The sequence below is a fragment of the Lissotriton helveticus genome, chromosome 2_1, assembly GCF_964261635.1.
Source record: "Lissotriton helveticus chromosome 2_1, aLisHel1.1, whole genome shotgun sequence".
In the NCBI taxonomy this organism is placed as follows: domain Eukaryota; kingdom Metazoa; phylum Chordata; class Amphibia; order Caudata; family Salamandridae; genus Lissotriton; species Lissotriton helveticus.
Window position 1 is genome coordinate 1,471,299,817 of NC_136059.1, and position 21,842 is coordinate 1,471,321,658.

Genomic DNA, 21,842 nt, shown 5'->3' on the forward strand with positions numbered 1-21,842 from the left:
CGCCTTTCCCAGCCGCTTAGTGATGGCGGTCCGTTGCGAGGCAGGCAGCCTCTTTTAAATTACAATGAATCGTGTAAACTTGAAGCTCAAACACGAAGGCAAAGGACACACCAGAAGTTTGTGCAGCAATCGGAGATTTATTCTTCGATGGTCTTACAGGCAACACTACTCCTGTGTGTTTGAGCTTCAAGTTTACACGATTCATTGTAATGTGTGTATATATGTATATATGTATATACATATATATGCCCTGGGCATGGGGCTATAGGGATTCCACATCCCAGGGCACAGTTTGACAACTATGATTGTTTTGATTCCCAAAGGTGACACTGTGACAGAGTTTTCCAACTATGTTTGATTTTGGAACAAGTTATATTACAACGTTTTAATTCTTCTTTTGTTTTTGGAGATAATGGATTTCATTTTAAAATGTCATACAGGGATGCCAATATAATTTTTAGGCTCTTTTTTTCATTTGGAGTTCCCTTCTTACCTCAGCTGGCAAACATACAGCATGCATCAGTAATAGCACAATTATTGAAAGGCCTGTTGCTATTAAAAAGAGTTTCAATTGTAGAATGTGCTGCAAACACCTCCTCCAAGGACTATGTATCACGAGGTAAAGAATGTATTGATGCAGATGTAAAAAAAGGGGGAATATCTTCAGTAACTGGTTGTATGTACACAATGGTTCAAATTGCTTCTTCTCCACATGATATCATGATATAAAGATAAAAGATAATGATATGTACTATTTCCCTAAAGCATATTATTGAAAAGGGGTGGGAGAAAAGAAAGAATAGGAAAAGGGGAGGATGAAGGCAAATAGAAGAGGGAATATTGATAGGCCCAAATGGAAAGATATGTTTACAAATGATAATGCTTGTTCCCGTGGATCGTCTTTTCCATTGTCTATCACTTGTAGGATGTGATCAGACTGTTTTTCTAAATGCTGGTACCAAGGTTAAATTGGAAAAAAGGGTACTTCCACTACCCCAGGCCACTTTTTGCCCACATGAAATGGACTTCTTCATCATAGCCCCCTATTGAAACTGCAAGTATGTGTTGGTGCACCGATCCAAGAACTGCAATGCATACATTATTGCCAAAATCCCTCCTGAAGGAGTTCATTCCACACTTTTAAGTGCCTATGCTTTTGTGTTCTGACAATTGACCACCGTTCATCTCACACGTGATTGAGGGGGTGTGCAAGGGGCGAGGAGCTACACAGACTACATTGTGCCTGTCATCAGCAAGCAGGGTGCGATGTTGAGAGAAAGAATGAACTGAGTGTTGAAAAATAATATAAAGAAGATTTGTGCATCCACTGAACTGACCTGGATTGATGCACTTCCACTTGCTCTGTTGTCCATGAGTAGCACTGCAAAGACTAACATTGTTATGTTCAGTAAGGCCTTCCTGAAGAAGGGACACCAAAAGCATGTGGCCAGGTGACATCCTGGATCCACAGCTCCTACACCAAGAAAGGAGCATGGCCAGACAAAGGAGGGCAAGCTCAACTTGCACCAATAGTGTCATCTGAGGTACCCCACAGGTACAATATTCACTCCAGCAGACCAGCAACAACAAAGAAGGATTAGAGGAGAGGCAGATCCCTGCTTGCTGCAGGCCAGGCTTCCTCCAGGAAAGCACAACTCAACTGAGGCAGCTCCCTGCTACCCAGAGCAGGCCAGGCCTCTTGATACTATCATCCAAGGACCCCTACGTTCTCTTCAAGTGCTAGTGACTGACTTTCTTGATTCATGGTTCTCATACAAAGAAAGCATCGACTCCGCCCCAACAAGAAAACGTCCACTGCCTTCCCCTGCTTCTCATCCAAGACAGCCTAATTACAACGTCCGCCCCATGAAAAGTACCAAGTGGGGATGGTATCCCAAGCTCATCCTGATGGGTTGCATGTGCTACACAGCAGAGAAAGGAAGAGTGTAAGCAGACCCCAACGATACATCACCTAAAGACGTCTGGAACTTCAAATGCCCCAACCCCTCAATCTGCAAGTTGTGACGAGATATCTTTTCCTTCTTCATCACTTTGTTTTCTTCATATTTGAAAGTGCCTAGGTAATAGAAGTGCTTGAAAACCTCTCAAATTACTTGAAAACAGGCACCAACGGTTACTTTTTTGTTTACAGAAATGATCACTGAAGCTCTGCATAATTTTTCAGCTAGTTTTGAAAAGACTTAAAGTACAGCAGAAAATAAGACATTCTTCCAACTAGTCACACTAACCACACGTACCAACGATTGGAACAATGCCTCAAGACTTTCAGAACAATGAGTAAAAATGACAATGGGTGCTACTAGCAATATTGAACACTATTACTGCCATTATAATGTGTATAAATGTATTATGAGTACAGTGCTTGCTATACCTAGGATACTGCTTAAATGAACAAAATGCAGAGTATGCGAAAATACAACTTTAAGTGTTATGTTAATGACATGCCCTGGACACTGGCTGAAGAGTCACAGAGATAGTCAGTTGAAAAAAGTGATCATTTAATGATCAAGAGGAGGGAAATGATAGCGGGGCCTTTTTATCGACCTTGGTAGGATGAAGGTCTGATATGAGCCCTACTTGACAAAATCTGAAAATATGCTAAAATGACCAATTTTCACCATATAAAATCAGCACATGAAATCCCACGGATCCCCTGAATGCCGGGTTTGTAGGCCCAAGCCAAAGGCCAAAGGCCACCGCCTTATGTTAACAAAATCCAATGGGCCTAAATAGTTTTAAACGTGCATTTCTGATGTGCTGAACACAGCGAGGCAATTGAGCAAACCTGAGAAGTACAGTAGCCTTTCACAAGCCCCATTGCAAGACACCACACACACACACACGTACACAGACCCAGCCAGTAAAAGTTGGCACATCTTGGACTCTTGCAGAAATATTGTTCTGAAAGATAGCTTGCACAAAGTAAAAGCAGCAACCTCTTACAATAATCAACATCTATCATAAGTTTCGCACGTGCAGATGTTCTTAGAAATGTATGTAACAAAATGTTCTTTTTTCAGAAATGTACAAAATATTCTCTTTTAAATAACAAAATGTTCTTTAAAGATGTCCTTCCGGTGTCCTAGAACACATGTGGTCAAACCACCTGCGTCAGAAAAGGCGTCAGAACAGTGTTAGTTCTGCATTTTTCAGGTATATTAGATTCAGCCCGTCAAATCTGTAGCCAGAGTTCTGCTAATGCGACTTTTTGCATGCAGGCTCTCCGACTAGTCGATTGTCTGACTTGGGGTGTCAATTCCTCTCTCTCAGGTGGTGGGCTCCCTAAGACAGATAATACTTTTGTCTTTTTAAATGTCTGTCCATGCTCTGTATTTTCCATTCACACCCAAATCCTTGCATTCTTAGGTTCCCTTAAGCTATTGGGGCCTGCTGTGATAGTCTCCATAGCTGAGGTGCTTCTAAGCACTAGACTTTATAGACTGTTCTGCTTTCCCTAACTAATTTCAATTGTGCCTTTTTAAAAGATCCCAGTCTGTATGCCCCTTGGATCTCTTTGGAATGTTAAACTTGCATGGGTAATAAATGCATTTTCTGATGTACTTAAGGATTAACGAATAAAATACCACTTCAAATGTGATCTTTTGTTATCTCATATCATTGTTCCTTATTCCTCAGTGAAGTGTTGCGTCGATGACATGTGACCACGGCTCATGACCACAGCAGGGTGGTTTGTGACTCGTGACCACACCCTAGAGGGCTTCCGTTCTCCCCTCAACACCATCCTGCTTGCCATGCATGGTCTTCTTTGCTGCCACGGCCCCTCTGACCTTCCCAGTGTGGTCAGCTAGCTGCCCCCGATCCCCTCCCACCTTCCCTCCATGGTCTGTGTGTATGCCATTATAATCTAACTGTTGCTCTCCTTGGTGTATCTTGCTTCTAGTGCCCATCCTGCCTGACCTCCATGGTCATCTTGCTGCTCCTGCCCTGCCCCCTTGCCCCCAGCCCTCTGTTTCCAGGTGCAGACCCCTATTACCTCCCTCCTGGCTTGTTCGTTCCATTGTAATGCCCCTGAGCCATCCCTCCTGCCCTTTATGGTCCATTATGTTGCAGCTTTTTGTTCTGTCTGTCCATTATGCTCAGCTAGCTGCCATTGCCTCTTCCCCCTCTGTTCTCTGTTGTCCATGTGCATGGTCCTGTCCCCTCCCTATTGCTTTCTATGGATTGTTGTGCTGCACTCCCGTCCTGCATGCCCTGTGTGGTGTATTCTGCTGCTACAAACCCTGATGCCTGCCCTGTAGGGTCAGTTTGGTGCACCTCTCCATGTCCCTCCTGTCCTCTGTTATCCGAGTCCATATCCCTACCCCAATTCCTCCCACCTTCCATGATCCATTGTACCATACTTGCTAACATTTTGACCTTGGTAAGAGGGAGATTTTGAAACAAAAAACTGGGGTATTGATTTTCCCCTTTGACTTACATTGAAAAAGAGGAGATTGTAGACAGGAATCAGATCAAATAAAGGCCATTTGGGCTTTAAAACATTGGACGTTTCCCGGCTGAATCGGGTCTGTTGGCATGTATGGTTGTACTACCACTGCCTCTTCCTTCTGCCTGCAATTGTCTATTATATTGCCAGAGACTCTCTTGCCAGTCCTGTATTGTTGGTTTGTTGCCACTGCCCCCCTTTTCACTCCCCCCCCATAGTCTGTTGTGCTGCCACTGCCCTTCCTGCCTGCCCAGTGTGGTCACATTGTTGCCACTGCACCCTCCTACCTGTCTTCAATTTTGAGAGACCGTACCCCTGGCCTCTGCTTTCTTATCAGTATCCTAATGAACAACTAGATTGCTAACATTCTATAATTATTAAAAAAGTGTGGAACGCCTGACGTCATCTTGATGTAATCAAAACTATAATACCTAGAGCATTTCCTTTAGAAATTACATATATGAGAGGGTCCTATTAGCATCAGAATTATGGTTAGTGCTATAAAAAACTAAAATGAGGTCACATTTTCTGAGTTTTCAAATAGCGACAAAGCACTTTTAAATTTTTGTTATCTTTATGTTTTTTTATCCAGTTGACCACTTCAATAAATGTTGCACTTAGGGGAGAGGATGTGGTGTTACTTCCAGAGCTGCAGACTTTGCAACTGGGAACCAGGTTAGAGTTTCTGCTTCAGCTCGACATTCTGTGATTCTGGTCAAATCACTTAATCTCCCCATGTCTAAAACCAAAATGAATTTGTTCTTGTGTGATGTAACCAATGCTCATGTAAAGCACTCCAATACCTGACAAGTCTGTACTATATAAAACTGCAAAAACACAAAACATAAATAGTGTTTTGCACACTTCTGTCATTGGGCTACATGTGAGCTACATCTGGGTGATATTTGTGCTACATTTGGGCTCTTTTGTCTCTGGTGGCCCTCTTGGGAAATGTATTTGTCATGAGGTTTCCTAATTTCCTCGTTTACCGCAGTCTCCTCAGTAGGAAATGCTTTCAGTGTTTTACTTTGATTCCATCAAGAAGGTATTCAGATGTGTCACTCATTTGCCATAAATTCTGAATGTTAGCACTCTAGTTGCTCATTAGATTACTGTAGTGAAGCTACTGCTCACCACAGAAGTCTGATGCTGGTATTAAAAGTGCATGTTTCAGTCTGCATGTCAGAATTTTTTTATGAAATAGAAGAGGATTTGAGAAATCACTCAAAATGTGCCTTAATTTTTCTTTCTTCAGCACTAATCCTAATTTCAATGGCAAAATGAACCCCCTCGTTGTATTCCTTTTTAAATTGAATGTTTTAAGAGTTACCAGTTTATTCCAATCAAGATGGCTTCAGGTGTGCCATACTTTTGTTATAAGTAAGACAGTAAGAGCTCTAGTTGTTCTTAAGAACACTCTTGGACATTCTATCATTGAGCTTTAGTGGGCTACATCTGTGTGATAGTTGTGCTACATTTGGGCTCTTTTGTCTCTGGTGGCCATCTTGGGAGACCTATTTTTTATGAAGTTTCCTAATTTTCTCATTTACTGCAGTCTCCTCAGTAGGAAATACTTTCAGTTTTCTACTTTGGTTCCACCAAGAAGGCATTTAGATGTGTCACACATTTGCCATAAATTCAGAATGTTAGCACTCTACTTGCTCATTAGATCACTGTAATAAAGCTACTGCTCACCGGGTAAGTCTGCTGCTGGTATTCAACGTGCTTGTTTCAGTCTGCATTTCAGAAATTTTTTCATGAAATATAAGAGGATTTGAGATGTCAAAATGTGCCCTAATTTTTCTCTCTGCACCACTAATCATAATTTCTATGGCAAACTGAACCCCCCCCCCCCCATTTTGTTCCTTTGCAAATTGAAGGTTTTAAGAGTTGCCACTTTATTCCAATCAAGATGGCTTCAGGTGTGCCATACTTTTGTCATAAGTAAGACTGATCTAGTTGTTCTATAGAATACTCTGGGAAGCTGCAGAAGAACACAAAAGAATCAACTGACAGTCACTGCCCTTGTTGGATGTACATGTTTTACTGAGAGTGTCAGCTTTCATTCTCACATAACTGAGAAAGATAATGTGAATTTACAGAAAATATGCTCTCAGTTTACAATTCAGAGGAGGTGACAATTCCATTTCTCTTCCACGTTTTCCGTTTCGCCATAGTGCGAGAAGCCGCGAGGAGTTAGACTGAGGAGCAGGACGCCGCATCCACGACCTGGAGGCACAGAGAATACCGAGAACATCATTGCACATTGCCAGATTTGAAGCTAATCTGAGTGTGAGTAGAGGAGAACTGAGAGCGAGGTGGGGAGCGAGGAGCGACGGCTCCACCTAGATACCATCCGGATTTACCGTTGATTATCACTGAACGGCTGACTTGCGTTCCCGCTCCTGCCGGGTGCTCAGCATCAGGCTTGTATCACTTCCCGCCGTCGGGGCGCTTTCGGAGTGAAGGTGGTTGCCGTGGGAGGCTCGGATTGCAGCAACAAACCTGCGGAGGTGCGGTTTGCCAGCCCTGCTCTCGACTTGCTCCTGCCTGCAAAAAAACCTGCAAAAAGAAAATTAAAGTGAGTGTGGGCCGTGTGGAAGCTGGGGGAGAGCAGGGAGGCAGGGAGAGCTGGGTTGTATCTTGAAGCTGGAGCAGGAGCTGGAGCTGGAGTGGGAGCAGCGTGGAAGGAGGATTGCGGGTACAGCACCAATTAACTCTGAAGTAAAGTAAAGCTTCTATATAGCTATAACTAGCTGTAACCATTATCACTGACATTCTATTGACATTCTATTTCATTGCATAAACTGGGACAAGCAGTACGGATACACGCATAGCCATATAGCCGCTGGAGCACAGGAGTTTAGGAGCAGAGGTGTTGGTGTTGAAGCTGGGACTGGGTCTGGGGCAGAGGACTGGGAAGGGGGGATAGAGGAGCCATATAGCCCCCTTGCCTCGTAGCCTCACTTGCTCATTGCTCTGTAACACCATACTGACTGCTCCTGTTCAGCTGCAGTCGAGAATACTGCCGAGAATACTGCTAAGAGAGTATTTGCATAGAGGACTCCAGATCATGCGATTGTCTGGAGGGTTGTGGAGATCATTTGGCAGGCCAGGTGGCCTAGCGTATCAGCTGGAGCTAGGGAGCGGAATCGTATCGCCTATCCTCAGGGCCCACAGCACGGTCTTGAGGCACTGTGTTGTGCACTGTGAAGGGCAAAATACAAAACTACAAAACAACAAACCAACAAAAACACAAACAACACGTGGATCGAAGTTTGTTGTCTTCTCTGGCTTCTGGGCCTCTAGGGGTGTATAATCTGATACTAATACTACACACAAAACCTCAACTTAATAAAGCGTGAGGTCTGGAAGAGACAGAGCACCTTGCCTTGCAACAAAAAGAAAAAGAAAAGCGCCAGGATTACCGGCAAACAACAACAAAGAAAAAAGGAAGGGGATGCACAAACATTAATATCGCCACTTTTTCGAGCCTTCATGAAAACAAATAATGGACCAAGTAAGATGGAATTCTTAAAAGATCCAGTAGGGATAATGCTGATCAAACAAGAGGAGGATAACCAATAACTCCCCCCCCCCCAATTACACCAATATCTAAGATCACCAGGGGTGCATAACTAAGGGACACAAAAGGAGAACATGACATAATGGCTTTGGACAACTTAAATGAAATAAGTAATGTAACGGGCCTAACAGAGCATATGCTACAACAAGAACCAAGTGAACCTCAAAATAATGCCTGGGGATCTATAACAGATGTGGAGTTAATTACATCTAGAGAACAATCTCCACATGTGACAGAAGGACCGCATGAAGATCCTGCAATATCACTTGGGCGAAAAGTACAAAATCTCTCCACGAGCCATAAGGCACAACAACCAATAGAATCGCTAATCAAATATCAATGCAAGCACACAATGAGGAAGCAGATCAGAACATCAACGCGCAAGAGGAACCTGCTCAAATTGCACAGTTTGCACAGTCTGCACAGTATGCAAAATTATCGCCAACATTAAAATTGTCGAAAGGGGCAAAACTGAACCAAAGCCATGGTACTTACGAGCAAGTACCAACAACTAAAATAGCTTTACCAACAACTAAAACAGCATCACTGACTGACTCAGGGACAGTGTGGGATATTTTCTTCACAATATCACAACTCACTTTGGAGGCATTAAATTATCAATCGAATAAGATGGATGTGCAAGTTGACGTGCTAAACATCATGGCAAGTCTACGCAACTACTTTAAACACGGAATGTGCTTGTTGCCCAATATTGGACAAACTGGCAACAATCCCAGAGGTCCTGACTACCCTTATTGAGGATCTAAAGGCTAGGGTAAATGACGACAACAAGCTTAACAACACTCCAGCACAGCCTCAGAACAGCAACGGAGGAGAGGAATTGAAGAAACCAAGCATAGTTTTTGACCTAGCTCCGGCCAACCAATCTACAGATACTACAGATACTATAGCAGTACTAAACCTGGAGAAAAAACAGGGAGCTTCAACACAATCTATACAATCACATATGACTATATGTATGAACATTTTTTTTTTTTTAAAACCCAGAGAAAACTACACAAGAAGTTGGGGTCAGCCAACATACGGCTCAATTGAACCAGAAACATCATTAAAACAGAAACAGGATCAGCAATCAAACATAAAATCATTCCCAATTTTCTCCAAACCGATAAAAGCAAATAGGCAATCAGGAGACGAGCAGGCGACAGCAAACATTTCACTTGAATTAGCCAACAGAGAAAAACAGAAGAAAACAGAACAGCAGGCCCTTAGAGAAACTCAGAAGAAACCCTGAGCATGCGGAGGCAGCTACGAGGGCTCTTACAGGCACAATAATTATTAGCACAGAAAAAAACTCTATTGAATACCCCAAATGTAAAATGGGGGAAGGAAAGTCTGAACTTTATGGGATTATATCTAAGCCCTCGGGGGTGACTAGCCCTGTAGCAATTAAACTCATGCACAACGTAACCCCCAATAATTCCTATTTGGCTGAAGGAAGTGAAGCACGAATAAGCGTCTTTCAGCCATCATATAAATCAAAGGGCAGACATGACATCATAAATAGAGGTAACCTATTAAGGCTCCTACAACACATTCCATCACTGTCTAGCATAACTAGCGCAGACATGGAGTGTGTTTACTTGAAACTAAGGGAGGAAAACTCCATCCAGGAAAACACGGTAGTGACTTGGATAAACCATCACATTGCAGAGGCCGTGCACTTGGAAACTGAAACTTTCAAAAATTGGGGTATAGCAGTTATGACACCTGAGCAAGAAAAATACCCACAAATCTTACTAGAACCATCAAATGGTCTAAAGAAAGTAAAGCAAAACACGTGCAGCATACTGAAAGGTACCTCGAAAAAGCAATTACAACAGAAATATAGCAACCTAAGCATCGTTGTAAGCTCCCAGGGGGAAGCGATTGCACAAAGAACAATAAAAGAAGAAGCACCTCAAAAGACATCAAGGAGGGAGAATTATAATAGCACTCAGAGTTCCACTCGCCATACTTGACGATAAAGAATATAAGGGAGACTGTTCAGGGGTTCTTAACCCTAATCTAGAACAAACATGCCAAAAGAGGAAATTAACAGCAAACCAGGTCAAAAAACATATCAAAATCTCAAACTTGTCTCCTGGAATGTGGCTGGCTTACAAAATACCCTCAGACAAATGACAGCAAAAAATAAATTGCTAGAGTGCGACATTTTATACTTACAAGAAACCTGGGCAACTGAACCGGTACACTTGGAAGGGTACGCGGGCTTCCACCAACTCGCCACCAAACTTCACCATTATGGAAGACCATCAGGCGGAATTTCAGTTTATGTTAAACACGCTAAACAATTCACTGTGAAGAATATTAACACCGATTCAAACATGCTACAAGCATTGCTAATAGAAGGGCAAAAGTGCCAAGGGAAACATCTCCTCTTGTCTTTTAATCAATGTATATTTAAATACATCAGCCCAATGCAAACTAAAGGCTACACAATTCGTGATTACAACGATGCAGGAAATCTTATCCATACATCGGTCTCCGGCAAAACTGATTGTGGGTGACTTTAATTTGCACCACTTAGGAATAAACCAGTCCGAAATGAATCACCTAACTTGCGCTGAAGTAATCTTCAATAACTTTTTATCAGAATACAAATTAACCTCAGCGGAGTCCTCACAAAAAATACTGGACCTAAACAATCAAATGGGAGCTACATTTTAGAACAGCTCCTCAATCGACTATATTTTTCTATGCGATCAGTTAGCCTCCAAAATTGCAGCTTTTAAAATAAAAACGGATGACACAAGCGATCATGCATTACTACTGTTAGAACTTAATGCCACTACAGAAGAACGGGAAAGAATTATAACGGTCTCCCAATCTAATGGCGCCGAAGAACACGCCCTGGTGAGGTGAATAAAATGGAACTCGCATCAGGTGATGGCTCTGAAATATTGGAAAGAAAAAGAAGAGCTAACAGGCTACAACCCTGGCGCCGGGCCAAACAGGGAAAATTGGACAAAGTGGACAAACGACTTGAAAACATGTCTGAAGACAGGTGAGCCCAACCCTAATGAGAAAAAGATCTCAAAACCTACGGATAACAGTCAATTGGAGGATATTACTCGTAATCTAGGAAGGGCAAAAAGAGCACATAAGATCGCTGGCTCGAAAAATACATGGGACCAGTACAACAAACTGCACAAACATCAGAAACAATTGCTCTGGACAATCAAACAAAATAGGCTTGAAGAAGAGTGGAATAAAATCCATGAATTATCAAAACCTCATAAACAACGACAACTCTGGCAATATATAGCAAAGCTGGACAACAATAAGGTAGTTCGGAGTAATGCTGTTCATGCTGATGCATGGGTGAGACACGTAGAGGCCACATACATGGACAAGGAAGAATGCACTAAACGTGGAAGCACCACAGAGCACACTGAGAGCACTAAAAACAACACAGAATACTTAAACTCCACAGACATAGTCATGCTTAAAGATCAGGACGTAAGGGCTGTGGAAAAAGTGATAAAAATGATGAGGAAAGATGGGGCACGAGGACCCAACGGTCTCTCGGCTGCGATGTTCAAGGAGGAGCCAAAGTATTGGGGGAGAGTCCAATCTCGACTATTCGCCGAATGCAGATTATACTGCAAGGTGATAGACACATGGCACTGGTCAATCCTACAACCCATATTTAAGAAGGGCGATAACACAGATCCAAAAAATTATAGATGAATAGCCATTTTGGACATTGAAGGGAAAGCCTATGCAAATACCCTGCTGACAGAATTAAATAGATGGGTCGTAGAAAATTATATTCTCCCTTTCTATCAAACAGGTTCCGCAAAGGCTGTTCGACTATTGACCACATTAAGGCAATATCCTATTTGGGTCAGCAAGCAAATTGCAGGGAAAAAAACAGTCTATGCTTGCTTCTTAGATTATTCAGCAGCATTTGATGGAGTACCTTGTGACAAGCTTTGGTCTAAATTGCGCAACCAGCAAATTCCTTCTGACCTTCTTAATGCTATTATATCTCTATATAGTAATACTTGGATCGGAGTTAAATTGGTAATTAACATCACAACAAAAAATTGCTTTACAAATCGGGGTTTAAAACAGGGATGTGTACTTGCCCCAACCCTTTTTAATTTATATACAGCAGACCTGGGCAGGATGATACAAAGTGCAAACCTAGCATTCCCAAAAATTGGGGGCAGCTAAATTAATTTCCTACAATATGCGGATGACCTTGTGGACCACACGAAAATTGGCTTACAAAAGGCCCTTAATGCTCTAAACGACTACAATCTAAACAACAAACTAAAGATAAACACAGAAAAGACAAAAGTTGTGATTTTTGGGAATTGCAAAAGAAAAACACTCCTAAGATGGCAAGTGGGAAGGGAGGTAATAATGGCCTCAAAGTTTTACAACTATCTTGGGAGTTTGTTGAGCGACACAGGAAAAGCTAACATGTACCTACATAAAATGGAATCCAAGGTGGAATCAACAATTTATGCTTTGTGCAAATTACAAGAGAATGCAGAGCCCCACTACCACTCCAATCAGAAAGGTACTACAAGCAAAAATAAGGGCAGTGGCGGGTTATGCCCATCAGGCCTTCCCAGGGAAAATTAGCTTAATGATGGATAAAGCACATTCTTGTGCATATAAACGTGTTTTCAAACTACCGAAATACACACGCAACAGCGGGATTTGCTTAGAATTTGGCCTGGTGCACCAGAGCAAAGAATGCCCAGGTGGGCATGCAAAATACTACTTTTCTGTACTTAGAGCGCCGGAAGGGAGCTTGAAGAGCAGGCTGAAACCCATTTACGATGGTCCATCTAATCCATGGCAGGCTTATCTGAAGGAAGCCGTAGACGTTTTGGGCCTGGCAATACAAAACTGGTGCCAGGAAGGCATAAATTATCCAATTGTTAAAAAGGCAATTAACAAACATTGTTATCAATTGTCAAGAGAAAGCGATTTAACAAATTTGGAAAAAGGAAGATGTCAATCGGGAGTGATAGCAACATACAAGGAACACAAAATTCAGCCCTATCTTAATCAAGTACTCGGGAGAAAGGCCCTAAAAAATATCCAGTGGGCTAGATTGGTATTACACCCAATAAAAGAGCTAAATCCGGGTTGGAAAACCTTGGAAAACAAAATTCAATGTAGAATATGTGACTTTAAAATGGAATCACTGCCATATTTGATGTGCTGTTGCAGAGGCCTCCTACAATCCCGGCGGAAGCTACTAAAACCTATATGGTTACGCAAAGACGTGCGAACGACAAAAGAAGCAGTTACAGCGATATACGCTTGCACAGCAACAACGGATCTTGCCAGAATTGGGAGATACATGCAGGAAGTTCGCTCTAAACTGGAGAAAGCGGATGAATCAGGCAACTTTACAAAAAGACTCCCGATAAGTAAAAGAGAAGTTATACCGCTGTGATAAGACCTTTTTAGGCTCAATGACTCTTTTAACTTTTAAACTGTTTTACGTCTGGTCACAGAAAGAATGGAGCTATCCTTTGTTTTTTAAAGTGTGATATATTGCAAATAGTTGTAAGTAACTGTGCAATAAAAATAAATTACCATTGCTCTCAGTTTAGCTTATAGATCACCTTCCAAACCTCTGTGGGAAAAGAATGAGAAAATAGTTTTCTCTCAAATATGATTCATGATTTCAGAGCAGAAGTCTTCTTCACATATAAAATCACCTTAGAACACACCACAATTCCTAAAATGAGTATGGTACCATCAACACATGAATTATGATGTAACTAAAGTCTTAAAACCTTCTATAAACTACAATGCTTTTTAATGAGGTGCTTTCATGTATATTGGTCCCAAGATGGCTGTCAATTCTTCTTGGATGAAGTGCTGACAGCCAATCAGATCTCATGATGAAATGTGTGGTTAGGCTCCGCCCAGATATATATTTCTTTTTCCATTAATATTTAAAAACGAGTGAACGGATTTACACCATTTGACAAAAAGGGATCTTCCTGAACCAAGGGCAACCTTTTTGACAAATTTGGTGTAATTCTGTTCAGCAGTTTGGGTCTTAGCCGTGTCTAAAATTTCCTATGGCAAAATTGGATGGAGAAAACACGTTTTGGGACCCCCCTTTTTTCTTGGCCCCCGCTTGCTGAATTACCCCGAGACTTTCATGATAGGAGCAGACCGAAGCAGGCCATGAGTTTTGAAAATTTTGCAAAGGTTCGTCAATCAGCACTAAAGTTATTGGGAATAGAATGTTGCGAGTTTCCTACGGTAACTAGGTCCTAACTATAACTACCTACTGGCGACCGCCAGTAGGTGATTTATGTATGTATATATATATATATATATATATATATATATATATATATATATATATATTCACTGAATAAAAGCATAGGTTTCACACCAGTTATAGTTAGCTGAACATTTTACTCATACGAAACCATTGAAATTCCCACGTTATAGTTAGTTGGAATCACTATAACTCGAGCGCCCGCAATCCACTGCTGATGATGTCACATATTACATCATTTATGACATGGTCAGTGACATCACTGATGACATCACTGATGACATCTCAAATGACATCACTGATGACATCACTGATGACATCTCAAATGACATCACTGATGACATAACTGATGACATCATCCAGTGTCTGTGTGTTTCTGTAAAGTTTAAATATGTTTTACATATTGAAGAATGAGTGGATGTATAAGTGTCTGGATGAAGGATTTAGTAGGTGCGTGACTGACTGTATGAGTGAGTGATTAAATGTGTCTTCCTGAATGCATAGGTTAGTGACTAAACTGTCTGAATGTGTGCATCATTATGTCTGTTGTTGTGTAAGCTGCTGCATGTGTTGATCAGTAGCTATATGAGTGGCTATATGAGTTATTGATTGGTTGCCCAAGTATTTGTATGTGAGGCTGCATGTGTGTGTGGGTGGCTGTGAGGTGTGTGACTCTGTGCATAGATGTGTGACTAGTTGATTCACTAGGTGTATGGGTTCAAGAGTGCATGAGGAAACAGCTGTATGGGCCGTTGACTGTGTGCATGGGTGTGTGGGTGAGTGAATGGATATCTCAGTGCTACATGTCCAAGTAAGTACATATGTAAAACACAGTGCATGTGAGAGTTGGCATATATAAATGACTATACATGAGAGCCTGTGATTGCGTAAGTGACTGTATGGATCAATGTGTACTTGTATCAGTGATTGTATAAGAGAGTAAGTATGTGTTAGTATATGTTTGAATAAGTAAGGTGTTGTGTGTGTATAACTGTATAGATGAGAAAATGGGAGTGTGATTGATTCTTTGCATGACTGACTAGGTGTGTGAGTAACTCCATGGATGAGTGCCAGTGTGTGAGTGTCTGTATGGGTATATGAGTGCACATGATAGTGTTGCATTGATAAGTGTTTGTATGTATGAGGGATTGTATGTGTGAATGAGTGAAAGTGTGTGTAGACCTAGGAATCAGTGAGTGCGTATGTAGTTACTGATATTGGTGTGTCAATAATTTCAGGAATGGTAGTTTGTATTTATCACTTGGTGTATCAAAGGTTAGATTAGAGTGTGAGCAGGTGCATCGTATTATCACATGGATGATACCATCAGTGATGTCATCAGGGATGTCATTTGAGATGTTATCATTGATGTCATCAGTGATGTCATTTGAGATATCATCAGTGATTTCATCAGAGATGTCACTGACCATGTCATGAATGATGTAATATGTGACATCATTAGCAGTGGATTGCTGGCGCGCGAGGTATAGTGAGTGTTCAGCTAACTATAACTGGTGTGAAACCTATGGTTTTTCTCAGTGAATTTCAAAGGTTTTTTAAATGCTAATTCCTAACTATAACGATTGTGAAACTTATGGTTTTTTTAGTGAATTTCAAAGGTTTTTTAAATGCTAATTCCTAACTATAACGACTGTGAAACCTAAGGTTTTTTCAGTGAATTTCAAAGGTTTTTTAAAAGCTAATTCCTTGCTATATCGAGTTTGTAACGTACAATTTTTAAAGAGAATTATTAAGTTTTTTTAGTAGCTGTTTTTTGAACTATTAATTATTATTTTATTTTTATTTTTTCTCCCCCCCAAAAATTTTTCAATGTATTTTTCATGTGTTGTTTTTTTTATCATTTTGCCTCGGAGCGCTCAGGGTGCGCGTACCGGAAAGCGCACCCGTAAACGCAGCGAGAGCATTATTCCCGCGAGCGAAAAAAAAAAGTATGTATTTAAAGTAAATAATAATGTAAAACATTCAGTGGCATACTTATAAAAGTAGTATTTTTGATTTTAAATAACAGTGTTTTAACTTTAAAAGCATTTCCTAAAATATAACAAAACGTCATTCAGGCGCGCCGCGTAATACCTACGTAGGTGCCGCGTAAGCGCTCCCAGAAGCGCTCCGGTGCGCGCAGCGTAAGCGCGTGAAGTCATGTGACCTTAAAATAACACTTTTCATTGGTTGTTAACAGCTTTTTTGCAACTAATGAAAACCCCACCCATTTCCTTCACTACCTCTTTCACTTTGGAGAGAGCAAGACCTATTCCCTTCTTCTCTTCAATTCTTTGCAAAGAAGGGCTGCAAGACCACCAAGCAGCAGTGATGACTCTGATGAGTTTCTCCAGGAAGACAATCCTCAGCCAAAAGTGAAGGAGCACTTCATTTGGAAATGTTTTACAATTCCAGAAGGGGAGAAGAAGGTAAATGCTCCTAAGGTGGAGTGCAAGATTTGCCACATTGTTCTTTCTTGTGGTAACCGCACCAAAAAATATAGTTTTGCGAATTCTACAATGATAAGGCATGTGCAAAGAAGGCACCCCCAGGACTATGCCCAGGAGAGTGTCAGGGACCTGGCACGGAATGCCCCGAGAGATGGCGCCTCGAATTCCACCAGAGAAGCAACATCATTGGGGAGAGGAAGAGCAGTGGAGCTGATACCCAACATTCAGCCTGTTTTTACTGACATTACCATTAGGTGTAAGCAGTTTGACAAACTGCTTTGTTATGGGGAGCAGAGTATCCTACTAATTGTTTGCAAAAGAGAAGAACACCGCTACCCTCCCCAGCCCTAATTTTTCCCCTTTTTTTTGCTCCTGTTGAGCAGTTTTGCATTCCCTATTTTTGTTTTTGTTCTGAAAAAAAACAAAAAAATTAAAACGTTCGTAAAATTTAAAAAAAAAGAACTCAAAAAGAAGAAAAAAAACAGTTCTTTTTAGAACTACCTCCAATTCTCCAAAAAGAGCTATATTCTTTACAAATTCAAAAGGAGTGAGTGAAGTGGAGTGCAGTGAGAGAGGAAAGGAAAATGAGTGAGGGAGCAAAGAAAGGGACGAGAGGGGAAGGGAAGTGAAGTAGGGGGATTGAAAGAAGGTGAGTGTGGGAGGTGACTGAGGGGAAGGGGAGTGAAGATGGGGAATGAGGATAAGTGAGGAAAGCGGAGTAAGGGAACAGGGGTGAGGAAGAGTAAGAGAAGAGCAGTGAGGTTGAGGAAAGAGTGGTGATAGAGAGTGGATAAAGGCAAGTGAGCGTGAGACAAGGGGAATGAGGGAGTGAGGAGACAGAGGAAGTGAAGGAAAGAGTGAGAGAAGAGGACTGAGTGAGGGAGCAAAGAAAGATAAGGTGAGGGAGTATGGCTGAGTTATAGGGAGTGAGCGTGACACAAGAGGAGTGAGAGACTAAGAGGACAGAGAGAATGAGGCTAACAGAGAGAGAATGAGGGAAGGGGAGTGTAGAAGTAAGAGGACAGAGGGAGTAAGAGAAGGAGTTAGTGAAGTGGAGTAAGGAGAGTAAGGGAAGGGAAAAGAGTGAAGGCGCGAAGGAAAGGAAGAGAAAGTAAGGGAAATGAAGGAGAAGGTCTGAAAGAAGGTGAGTGTGGGTGGGGAGTGAGGAAAAGGGGAGTAAACATGGGGATTGAGAATAAGTGAGGGAAGTGCAGTAAGGGAACGGGGGTGTGGTTGGGTGAGAGAAGAGTAGTGAGGTTAAGGAAAAGAGTGTTGAGAAACTAAAATTTGTATGTCAAACTTACCTTATAAGTAATGTAAACTTAATTACATATTTTCAGTAAATTTAATATCTGTGAAAGAGAAAAAAAATTAAGTTATAATATTTATAATATATATTTCACAATACAAGACAGAAAGCAGGAGATTAAAAGTCATAAAAGGTTAGTAAGAGATAAAGTAGGAGTGAAGGAAAACAAAGGAATGGTGAAGGTCAGAGAGAGTGAAAAAGAAATAGAGGGAGAGCAAATTACCAAGAGGATAATGACATGGATACATTCAGTGACAGAGAACAAGAGAATGAGAGAGAAATGAAGTGAAAGTGAGTAAGATACTAAAGGAATGTGCATTAGGAAAACTAAAGAAATAAAGGGGAGTAAAGAAAGGGGAGTGTGTGACAGGGAAGCAGGAGTGAGTGATGGTGGATTTATGACATTGAGAGATGGAAGGTGAGTGAGGGTGAATGTAGGGTCGTAAGACAGTGAGGGGACAATGGGAGTGAGGGTAACAGAGAGGGAGTGAGGGAAGACAAGTGAGAGTATGCGAGAATAGAGGGAGTGAGAGAAAGAGTGAGTAAAGGGGAGTTAGGTGAGTGAGGGAAGGGGAAGGACTGAGGGAGCAAAGGAAGGAAAAAAGTGGAAAAAAAGTGAAGCAAAGGCACTGGGAAAAGGTGAGTGCTTGAGGAGAGAAAGAGGAAGGGGAGTTAAGGATTATGAATGAGGATAACTGAGGGAACCGTAGTAAGGGAACAAGGTTGAGGGAGGGTGAGTGAATAGCAGTGGCGTTGAGGAAAGAGGGAAAATAAAGGGAGGATAAAAGCAAGTGAGCTTGTGACAAGGGAAGTGAAGGTGTGAGAACACAGAGGTAGTGAAGGAAAGAGTGGCATAAAGGAACTGAGTGAGAGAGCAAAGAAAGGTAAGTAAGGGAGTGTGGGTGAGTTTTACGGAGTAAGCGTGACAGAAGAGGAGTGAGAGAGTGAAGGGACGGAGAAAGTAAGGCTAAAAGAGAGGGACTGAGGGAAGGGGACTGAGGAAGTGAGAGGACAGAGGGAGTGACTTAAGGAGTGAGACAATTTGAGTAAGGTGAGTAAAGGAAGAAGAATGAGTGAGGGAGTGAAGGAAGGAAAGAGAGGGGAAGGGAAGTGAAGTAGGGAGACTGAAAGAAGTTGAGTGTGGGAGGGGAGTTAGGGAAAGGGCAGTAAACATGAGGAATGAAAATAACTGAGGGAAGTGGAGTAAGGGAACGAGGGTGAAGTAGACTGAGAGAAGGGCAGTGAGGTTGAGGAAAGAGGAGTGATAGAGGGTGGATAAAGGTGAGTGATTGTAAGACAAGGGGACTGAGGGAGTGAGGACATAGAGATAATGAAGGACAGAGTGAGAGAAAAGGACTGAGTAAGGGACCAAAGAAAGGTAAGTGAGGGAGTGTGGGTGAGTTATAGGGAGTGAGAGTGATGGAAGAGGAGTGAGAGAGTGAGAGGACCGAGAGAGTGAGGCTAAGAGAGAGGGACTGAGAGAAGGGGAGTGAGGATGTGAGAGGACAGAGGGAGTGAGAGAAGGAGTGAGTGAAGTGGAGTAAGGTGAGTGAGAGAACGGGAATTATTGAGGGAGCAAAGAAAGGAAAGAAGGGGAGGGGGAGTGAAGTAGAGTGACTGAGAGCTGGAAAATGGTGGATGGGAGAGAAGGAAAGGGCAGTGAAGAAATGGGGAATGAGGATAAGTGAGGGAAGTGGAATAAGGAAAGGGAGGTGAGTGAGCGTGAGAGAAGGCCAGTGAGGGTGAGTTAAGAGGAGAGATAGAGGGTGGAAAAAGGTGAGTGAGCATAAGACAAGAGGAGAATAATATATATTTGATAATGCAAAATACAAAATAATTTGTACAACATGTTATATGGTTTATTTTTGCTGTTCTCAGAATATATTGAATTTCACTTATAACAGTGACTTCAATACTACTCATCATATGACAGCGGGCAAAAAAAACACAATCAAAATGATTGTGTTTAAAAAACCCACACAACGTTTCAATAAATAATGTAAAATTTAGAAAAAACGTATCTTAAGTCACTTTTGATCCACGTACTTTTCCACGAGGCCAAATAGTATATGGAAAGTCCTTTTCATTGGAAATAACTGAAGAGTATTCTTAATCTCTCATTTACCCGAGTTTCTGTAAGAAAAGCTCCAACATATTTTACATTATGAAACAATTGTTTTATTTCCAACCCCTCGCTTACTTTTGATTAATATTTCCTACAATACTCACATCCAACTTGATACACTTATACTACCTCTATGACAACTACGTGTTTTTTATTATCTTCATCACTCTCACTCGGAAAGTAATTTTGAACGACAAACTAAATTTTATTAACTGCTCCAATCTTCATAGGCCAATTACCTTCCCTAAAATTTCAGTTGTAAGAACACTAGGTAAGAATTTTGTAAGTCAGAAGGCAAACGTTGTTTGAAAGTCAATTGAGTATCATTTCAATTACTCCAGCCTTTTTGACATTTTAAATAAGCTGTGTAATGTCCTGATGTTGTAGAAGGACCATCATGGTAAATAATTGCTGCAGTTGCAAAGATTCTTCCTGAAATTGATAATTGAGAAGCCACAAATTTTTTTTATTAAAGTTGTCAATTTAGTTCCATCAGGTCTACATCGTTGGAACATTAAAATCACATACTGTCCATATCTTTGTATAAATCATGTTGATAGCATTGCAGATTTACATTGAGTACAGATACAGACCATGTTTTGATTTGCTTCTCTAACTAGATTATTAAAAGACACTGATTTGCAGTCTGGTAAAGTCAAATATATAAATCTTTCAGTGTCCGTTGTGGCTGGCGTGGAACATGGCGGCCGCTAGCTGAACGGCCGTGGTCACCTACCTTCCCCATGGAGTTGTGGTTTCCTAAATCCAAATGCATAACATATAAGACCCATTATATAATTCCTTGTAATCCCCGTAATCTATTTCTATCGCATTGTACCTTTATTTCGATTGAGCATGTCCCCGGATTTTGACTGCTCTTGGGGAGAGGCGGGCGGCCAGCCGGTGGAGAGTTCAGAGCAAACGAAGCGAGGAGAACGGAGCTAGCGTCTCAGGGAGCCGGCGCTGGCTGTGGGAAGAGGCGGCCAGGCTGAGGAAAAGGCGAGACTCTGCCCTGCTGGTGTTCCGGGTTAATGGTGGCAGAGCCAGTGGGAGTTTCTTCGGAGCCGACGTGGTCGGTGAAGCGAGGCGAACAACTACAGAAACCGCAAGTAGTAAACTCTCCAGAGGGAGAAGCTGTGTAAGAAGTGAGGTAGAGAACCGCTGCAGGGGGGCAGAGGTGGCGAGAGCAGCACACGAGCCAGTACTCTCAGAGGTTTAAACCTTCGAATATATAACAACAATTTCACAAGGTGCATGGAAGTAGAGGGAAGCTGCGATAAGGGCATAGGCGCTGGCGATAAAGAAAATACAAGTGGAGCCCGTAGCACTGAGGAAAGCCAGCTTCCCGAGATAAGGAACAGGTATACATTAAGGGCTAGGACAGTGTTAAGTTTATCCAAGGGAAAACCTGCATACCCACCATGTATATCACCCCCAATCCTGGAAATAAAGGAACGTGCACGAAGGAGAAAACCAAAGCAGAACACTTCTGAAGACTATTTAAGCCCCAAAAACATTAAAAGTAGGGGAAAAGACAAAGGAGCAAAAGTGGCAGAGGCAGCTACAATAGTCACTCCCTCACTTAAAGCTTACTACAAAGTAATGTCTAACA